The sequence below is a fragment of the Helianthus annuus genome, chromosome 12 (genome assembly GCF_002127325.2).
Source record: "Helianthus annuus cultivar XRQ/B chromosome 12, HanXRQr2.0-SUNRISE, whole genome shotgun sequence".
Lineage (NCBI taxonomy): Eukaryota > Viridiplantae > Streptophyta > Magnoliopsida > Asterales > Asteraceae > Helianthus > Helianthus annuus.
The window spans coordinates 155,153,560-155,161,440 of NC_035444.2; the positions used below are offsets into that span (position 1 = coordinate 155,153,560).

The window sequence follows — 7,881 nt, forward strand, 5'->3', positions numbered from 1 at the left end:
GATATCACAGGCCATTGAGTTTTCTGTGGTTTTAGAAATCAATAAAAGGGGTAGTGAGTATGGGCTTGAATTAAAAAAAAAAACAATGAAGGATTCTCTGAGTTGGTGAATGAGCAAGATGAGAAAGAAGGTGGAAATTTATATATAAGCACTAGCCTAAGACCCCGCGAGCTTCGCGGGTGGCTAAACACCAACTAAACACATAAAATAATTTAAACATAGAAGCGTTAAAATGTGATTTGTTAAGCCTAATATTTTGAGAGATTTGAGCACGTCCCAATAGTACATCTACATGATGTTCGTTACACATTAAGTATTTTTATATGAAACCTTCATTATTTTTAAATATTACAAACTGACAAAAAAAGAAATGAGGTCAACACATAACTTCAAATGTTGTATTAAACCAATGAAAAAAGAAAATATAATAAGGTCTTTAGTTATTCAAGTTAAGAAGGATATAATATAAAAAAACTTGAAACAATAAAATAAAAATTTCTAAACTATAGGCGACATAGTGGTCTCGAAAAATAAGGCTCCTTTCGGACCAGTGTAGTCATCAACATGTTCGAGGTACTTGAAAGATTCGTTGCAAAGGTCAACTTCAACAATATCACCCCAAATGCTTGTTATGAGCCACTTGTTGTCTTAAATTATATTAGTCCTTCGACGCCTTTCAAGATAATCAACAATATGAGGCGTATTGAAAGAAAACACCTTGATCCAAGCCTAATCTTCAAATTTGAACAAATCAACAAATAGCTTACGTCCAACAACAATCACATGCAGCTTCATTGCAATGCTCAAAAAATGTCCTTGCCAAGGATTCACTTCCCAAACCTCGGGAAAAGGAAGAGTGCTGAAAGTTTCGAAAAGAACGTCGAAAGCTACTATGTGTCTCTCACCTGGTTGAAACCAATAATTGGAAACCATGAAATATATGTTTTTCCCCGAATAAATTCCGGGAGACCATGAGTAATATATTGAAGCAAAATTAGTTACGTTCAATGAATTTATCATTCTCCATGACTCACGACAACGTGAGTAAACTCGAGCATTAACAACATTACGGTAACGTCTGATGTGAAGAACTTTGAGATCGTTCGAGTCGTCAAAGTACATTCCACCAGTATCAGCGTTTCGCTCGAAATTACGATCAAAGTAGTCATCGGCCAAAAATTTAAAGCGCCTTGTTGTTGGATTCCAAAGTATGAGCTCACAACAAAACCTTTCATTGCAAATTAATAGCAGACCTTTAAAGGACGCTATAACACGTAAGAAAGAAGGATGGACATTCAATGGAGAAATTATAGGTTTTGGTTGTATCGGCTTGCAAATTCCCGCCTACTATGTTATCAACAACAATTGAGTTATCTTTTAAGGAGAGAAGCTTCTTTTGTAGCGAACTTAGAATTCGCCGAGAATGCATAATCTCAAAATTATCATTTGACAGTTCGTTACGATAAAATTTGGAAAGACCTTTGAAACGGCCTATAGCTTTTGCAGGCAGCCTTGTGAAAATTTCGTCCACAATCAATTCAGACCCAAGCTTGTCCATTTTATGATATACTTTTGCTACAATGGAAGATATAAAAAATGAAATAAAATAGTTTATGTATATGTTAAAAAAATGTAATCAGAATTTCTATCTATGATGAGACTAAAAATTTATAATAGAAAGTGATTATGTGTAACAATAAAGGCAATTAACCTTAATATTAGAAACACGTAACCATCTTAAAAATTGTATTAAAACATATAAGAACGTTAATTTTACTTGTTACTTTAAACCATACATATATGTATAATAATGTCATTATAACAATGAAAAAATGAACAACAAATACGAATTGTAATTGTAATATACATTAAAAGTTTATGTATATGTTACAATAGATATAACAATAGGAGATATAACAAATCAAATAAAATAGTTTATGTATATGTTAAAAAAAAGGTTGATCAGAATTTCTATCTATGATTAGAGACAAAAATTACCAAAAAAAAAAAAAAAAAACAGATGAAAAGAAAGCATAATATGTTAGGTCGATATTAATATAAATTGATGAATGATGAAATGGATAATACCCATACATTTGATCGTAATTCGATTCACAGAAACTCCAAATGTTAGATGTGAATGAAAGAAAATGAAAGAGAAGTATTTATAATAGATGGTGGTTAAAAATTTTAGCAATGAAATTTGAAATTTAAATTTTGATTCTGAACATTTACTAAATTAATCAAATCAAGGTAATCAAATTTATTTGATTAAGCAGTTCCCAAAAATAATGTTAACGTTAATAGTACTATAAAAGTGGTTTTTTAAACTATAAAAGTTAAACATATTAGGTAAAATCTTACTTCATAATAATACATTGTCAATTTGTAAACAAAATCATTATCTCAAATTAAAAAAATAAATCTATGTATCGACTATGGAGTATACATTGGTAAATATACACGAAATACTCAAAATTACAGAGACAAATTTCAATAGTTTGTTTGATTTACAAAATATTTTATAAATTTATATTAACAAACGAAAAAAATTAAAGATACAATATAAATTATTAATGTTGAGTTTTTTTAACAAATTTGAAACCTTAAAGATATATATACTTTGATTTAAAAAATAAAAGAAAGTACTAAATTTTACGTTATTGTGGTTTTTAAATTCAAGTTGTTTGTTTTTAAGAATAAATTAATATGGAAATTCAAATTGTTTGTGTAAAAAAATATTCATGTGTCTTTATTGATCAAATAAAACATTGTATCCAAATGACTTGTTTCCCAAATATCCATTTAAAGTACGTTGTAAAATTATTAGGTGGGTTGTATGTAAAATAATAAATGTTTACATTGCTTAGATTTATGCTTATAATTATAATGTCTTTACATAAATTAGGAAAAGAAGTAGGCACCTTTCTTTGCATATAATTAAAGCTTAGAGAAACGTCATAGTTGTCGTCGTTAGCTCCCGTAAATATAAAGATATCACCGGCTATTGAGTTTTCTGTAGTTTTAGAAATCAATAAAAGGGGTAGTGAGTATGGGCTTGAATTAAAAAAAAAAAAAAAAAAAAAAAACAATGAAGGATTCTCTGAGTTGGTGAGTGAGCAACATGAGAAAGAAGGTGGAACTTTATATATAAGCATATTAAGTTTCAAATACCAATTCGACTATAACAATAATATAATTATCAAAGCAAATGAGAAAAATATAGTTTTGTTACCATTGGATGGTTTTAAATGATAATATATTTATTCGACTACACTTAACTATTTATCTTTTATAGCGTCCACAATTAAATCACACAATGTGCTTGTGGTATTTGATGATCACCATATAAATTTATTAATCCTTATCCACTTGTGATTCATCTATTGGCCAGATAATATGATATGTATAAAGGGTAACATGTTTTTAGTTGTTTATAAGGCTGGAGGGTGTGGTTGGAGCCTCCTAGGGGCTTTATCAGGCCACGTAGGATTCACGTCAGCCATGGAGCCCCCCTTTAATTTGCAGGGTGTGGATGGAGCCCCTATTAAACAAAATTAAAAAAAAAATTGATTGGATTACATGTTGTGGGCCCCACCTGAACACATTAATCTTCTCGTTACTATGCTAGCGCCTCAACCATGGCGCCCCCTCTTAAAATAGAGGGTGTGGTGATGGAGCCCTATGGGGCGCTACACATGGTGAGCTGGCGAGGGTGACGCCCCCACACCCTCCAGCCTAAGAATCTAATGTAGTAGTTCATATAATAAATAAAAAAACTGAAAACTCATTAAAGTTCAACTATTACGTTAAGCATTTTCCCCCTTTTTAGTTGTATAATAGCATTTTAGGTTCAAGGAACAATGTGAGTGCTTCTTTAATGTTTAAACTTTATTGTGACTTTTGATGTGTGATATGACAGACTTTGCGTTTTGCTAGTAGCTTTCTAATGAAATTTGTCGGACCAAAAGAAAAACTAATAGTCAATGTGGTTGATCTTTTTTTTTTTTTTTTTTTTTTTGATAAAGGTTACCCCGGTAATTCTATATATCAACAAACCAAATAATACAAGTAGCGTGAAAAAACTCACACTAGTTCAAATATATGAGACACCCCCGTAAGAGTTAGCCAACACACCAAAAACAAGCAACCAAGTACATCAAAAATTAGACAATTGTGTGTTGGTAAAATGAAAACAAAGATATATGAGTATTCACAACATAACTCCTTTCTTCCTATCTCATTTATAATAATGCCTTTATGGCGGCGCAGTTTGTTCCTCGTCTACCGGCTATTCTTATGTAATTTGCCTTGGTGATTGGAATGAAATACTAAAATTTACTTAAAAAAAGTTATAGATTATTAGATTTGTTTATAACTTGTTTACTGATCTAAAATTAGCTAAATTTTTGGTATTTTGTTGCTAACAAAAAAAATATTATGGCAATGGATTCAAAAACTTAATCTTGGTCAGATGAGATTAAAAAAAAAAAAAAAACATAAGAAAATCTGTAAAAAAAGTATTTTAATTTTTCATTCTATGTCTAATCTAAAACATTGAATTTATTATGATATGGTTAACATATTTTCTTACATTTTTAATACTCTATAATTAAAGTATAACGCTTGTAATATATACACACACTATCATATAAAGCATAACATGCGAGCAAAGTTGTAATTTATCTTAAGTCTTAAGACCCTAAGACAACTTTAATGTGTAGGGTACAAGTTAGGAATACATGAAATGTGTATCATTCATATTTAATCTATGCATGCATCTCAATTTTTTTTTTTTTTTTGAAAGGTGAATTTCTTTAATCCTTGTCGTGTGTGAGACTTGAATCCAAGACTTTCTCATTCCCAACCTAGGTGTTTTAAAGGCTTTGCCTTTACCAATGGATCACCACCCTATTGGTATGCATCTCAATTAAACAGAGGTCTTTTAGTCTTCATTACACTTAATTCACTACTATAATTTAATGACATTTATTCTACAATTATAATTTTTATATATCATTAATAATTTATATACATTGTTGAGACAATTTTTATATACCATTTGAACTTTTTATATATTGTTGAGACCCTTGCTATCAGTGGCGGAGTTTGACCAAAAATTTCGAGAGGGCGTAAAGTGATGTGACCCAAATTTTTTTTTCCTATCCTTATGTTTCGGGTGGGGTTGGGTTGGCTATTCGATTCAAATCGGGTCAAATAATAATAGTTCCAAATAAAACAAAGTGTATATCTACCAAACTACCCATCATTTATATACAAAGTTTATAAATATTTAGGATATACAATTTAGGAAAAATAATCAGAGGGGCGATCCTAGTTTATCTTGTAAACGTATAAAAATAGTGGGGCTTAAAAATTAAGTAAAATTTTAATGAAACGATAATAGCAACTATTTTTATACGTTTACAAGATAATACTTGCTATTATCATTTCATTAAAATTTTACTTAATTTTTAAGCCCCACTATTTTTATACGTTTACAAGATAAACTAGGTTTCGTTGCTTTTAATACGTGTTTTTATTATAAACAAACATATATATAGAGAGAGAAAAAAAGATTGATTTAAGATCTTGACCATTTTTATATAAGTATATGGATGTTTTTACCCATCGTATCACATAAATCTTTTATATTACTAAAGAAAAGAAATAATATATATTTCCTTGACTTTAAATTAAAATTTATTCTTTTTTATCTCTAAATAATTAAAACAAGATATCGTTCTTCATACAATAAATTATTTACTTTATTAAAAACTATCATGTGACATTACATGATGCCTTTACTTATAAATTGAATTACAACTTATATATGAGTTTTTTAATTTTTTAAAGTTTGAGTTTGAGAATTCGTGAATAGGTAAAAGAAACCTTTGTTGCTTGTGTGTGTAGGGAAGAATCCATACTTTCAAATTCAAAGTGAAGTAAATTCATAAGTCCCTTTTAGCAATTAAGAATCCATACTTTTTTCATACTCAAAGTGAAGTAACTAAAACAGTAACTAAAAGGTTAAAAGACATTTAAAATATGTATATAATATCATTAATTTTATTATGTAGTTACTAGGTTATCTATAATTTTAAAACTTAATAAATATTTAGAATTATATTCTAAAACCTCAAATGCCTCACAACCTTTATTAAACAACTATAATCTTACCTTAATGACGAAAGAGATAACTATAGAAGATCGTAAGGTTAACTAACCGTAGAAGATCGTAAGATTGAGCCAACCGTCACGAAAACCTACACCATCATCATGTTTTAATTTATGAGTTTAAACGGTCAAAACAACAAAGCCTTTCAAGGAATTACTGGTGTCATTAACCATCTAGATTAAGATCTCATCCCCAAATTAAACTTAATATTTACTAAATAAAAGAAATGTTTATTCTAATATTTTCTATAGAGACGACATATATCGTCTCTATAGGCTCTCTTTAAAAAAAATTTAAAAAAAAAAACAATTAAGCCCTATAGAGACGACTTGTCGTTTCTGTAGGTTTTTCTTTATAATAAATAAAAAAAATATTTTCACCTATAAAGACGACATGTCGTCTCTATAAATTCTCTTTAAAAAATAAAAATAACAATATATAAGCCATATAAAGACGACTTACTATTTCTATAGGTTTTTCTTTATAAAAATTAAAAAAAAAAAGATTTTCACCTATAGAGACGAGTTGTTGGGGTTATTATTAATATTATTATTATTATTATTATTATTATTATTATTATTATTATTATTATTATTATTATTATTATTATTATTATTATTATTATTATTATTATTGAATCATAACGAGGTGGAACAGGGTTAGAACATGCACAACGATATTATATATGCCTAACAAATGCAGCAACTGTAGATCCGACCAGAAATGTTGGTGGATTTTACAAGAAACAGAGCAAAATAAGAAGATCAGTTTACAACTGTTTCAGTAACTACCGATTCAACTACACAGCGATGTTCATAAGTTACATGACTTAGAACGTTTTGAACACAGTTTCAACAACATATATACATACAACACGAAACGAAACGTATCATATTCATCAGAAATTTCGAAATTTCATTCGAATGCAAGCGAAGTAAGTTAAAGCAAAATATGAAGAAGATCAGTTTACCACTGTTAGAGCTTGTGAAGAGAGAATTTGAACCTTTGAAGGTGTGTGTGAGAATGAAGAATGAATGAGTTAAGTAGCCCGAGTTTATATAGCGTTCAGTAGACCTAACCATGGTTAAATAAGGTCTTAACTGGCTGGGGTTAGTGTACCATCTAGAAGACGTTGGTGAAGGGTTAAACTATGTCATGCATAGCTAATTGCACCTTTTCTTGTACATAATAATAATTGCACCACATGCTGAAACATGCATATTTTGCATGTGATTTGCAAATCCATGTGCTATGTCTCTTTCTTTCAATATATAGGTAACTTATTATTTATTTCGGTTAATAAAAGAAGAAAACGATAAAAAACATGGCATGCGTCCATCGATTTTTGCATTATGAAAATTCTTTTAAAGTTGGATTATTGTACATTTTCTACTTATTTTATTATTTGTACAATAAAAAGAAAAAACCTATACTATGGGCGTCACACTATGTTAAACTATATGGTTTCTGGATTTGAAAATATGGATTAGGATCAAATATAAAGGCTTCTAAACATAAGAAGTGTACAAAGGCTCCTAGAAATAAACCCACTAAAAAAAACCTAAACACCCACCACCACCCAAAAACCTAACCCCCCCCCCCCTCACCCACCCAAAAAGAAAATTAATCTTTGATTTTAATGTGTTTTCATATTAAAATGGTTACTTATTTATATAATTAGTCTTTAAAAGGTGAAATGACAA

The 7,881-nt window shown here is 29.2% G+C and overlaps 1 long non-coding RNA gene across 1 annotated transcript; it reads right to left on the reverse strand.

Annotated features, from left to right (window-relative positions):
• Positions 1–437: 437 nt before the first annotated feature.
• Positions 438–7,192, reverse strand: LOC118484666. The gene is made up of 4 exons (XR_004873877.1): positions 7,149–7,192; positions 6,228–6,266; positions 2,925–3,016; positions 438–1,575 (listed from the first exon to the last, which is right to left on the reverse strand). It is a non-coding gene; the product is annotated as an uncharacterized LOC118484666 (long non-coding RNA).
• Between the last annotated feature and the right edge of the window lie 689 nt (positions 7,193–7,881).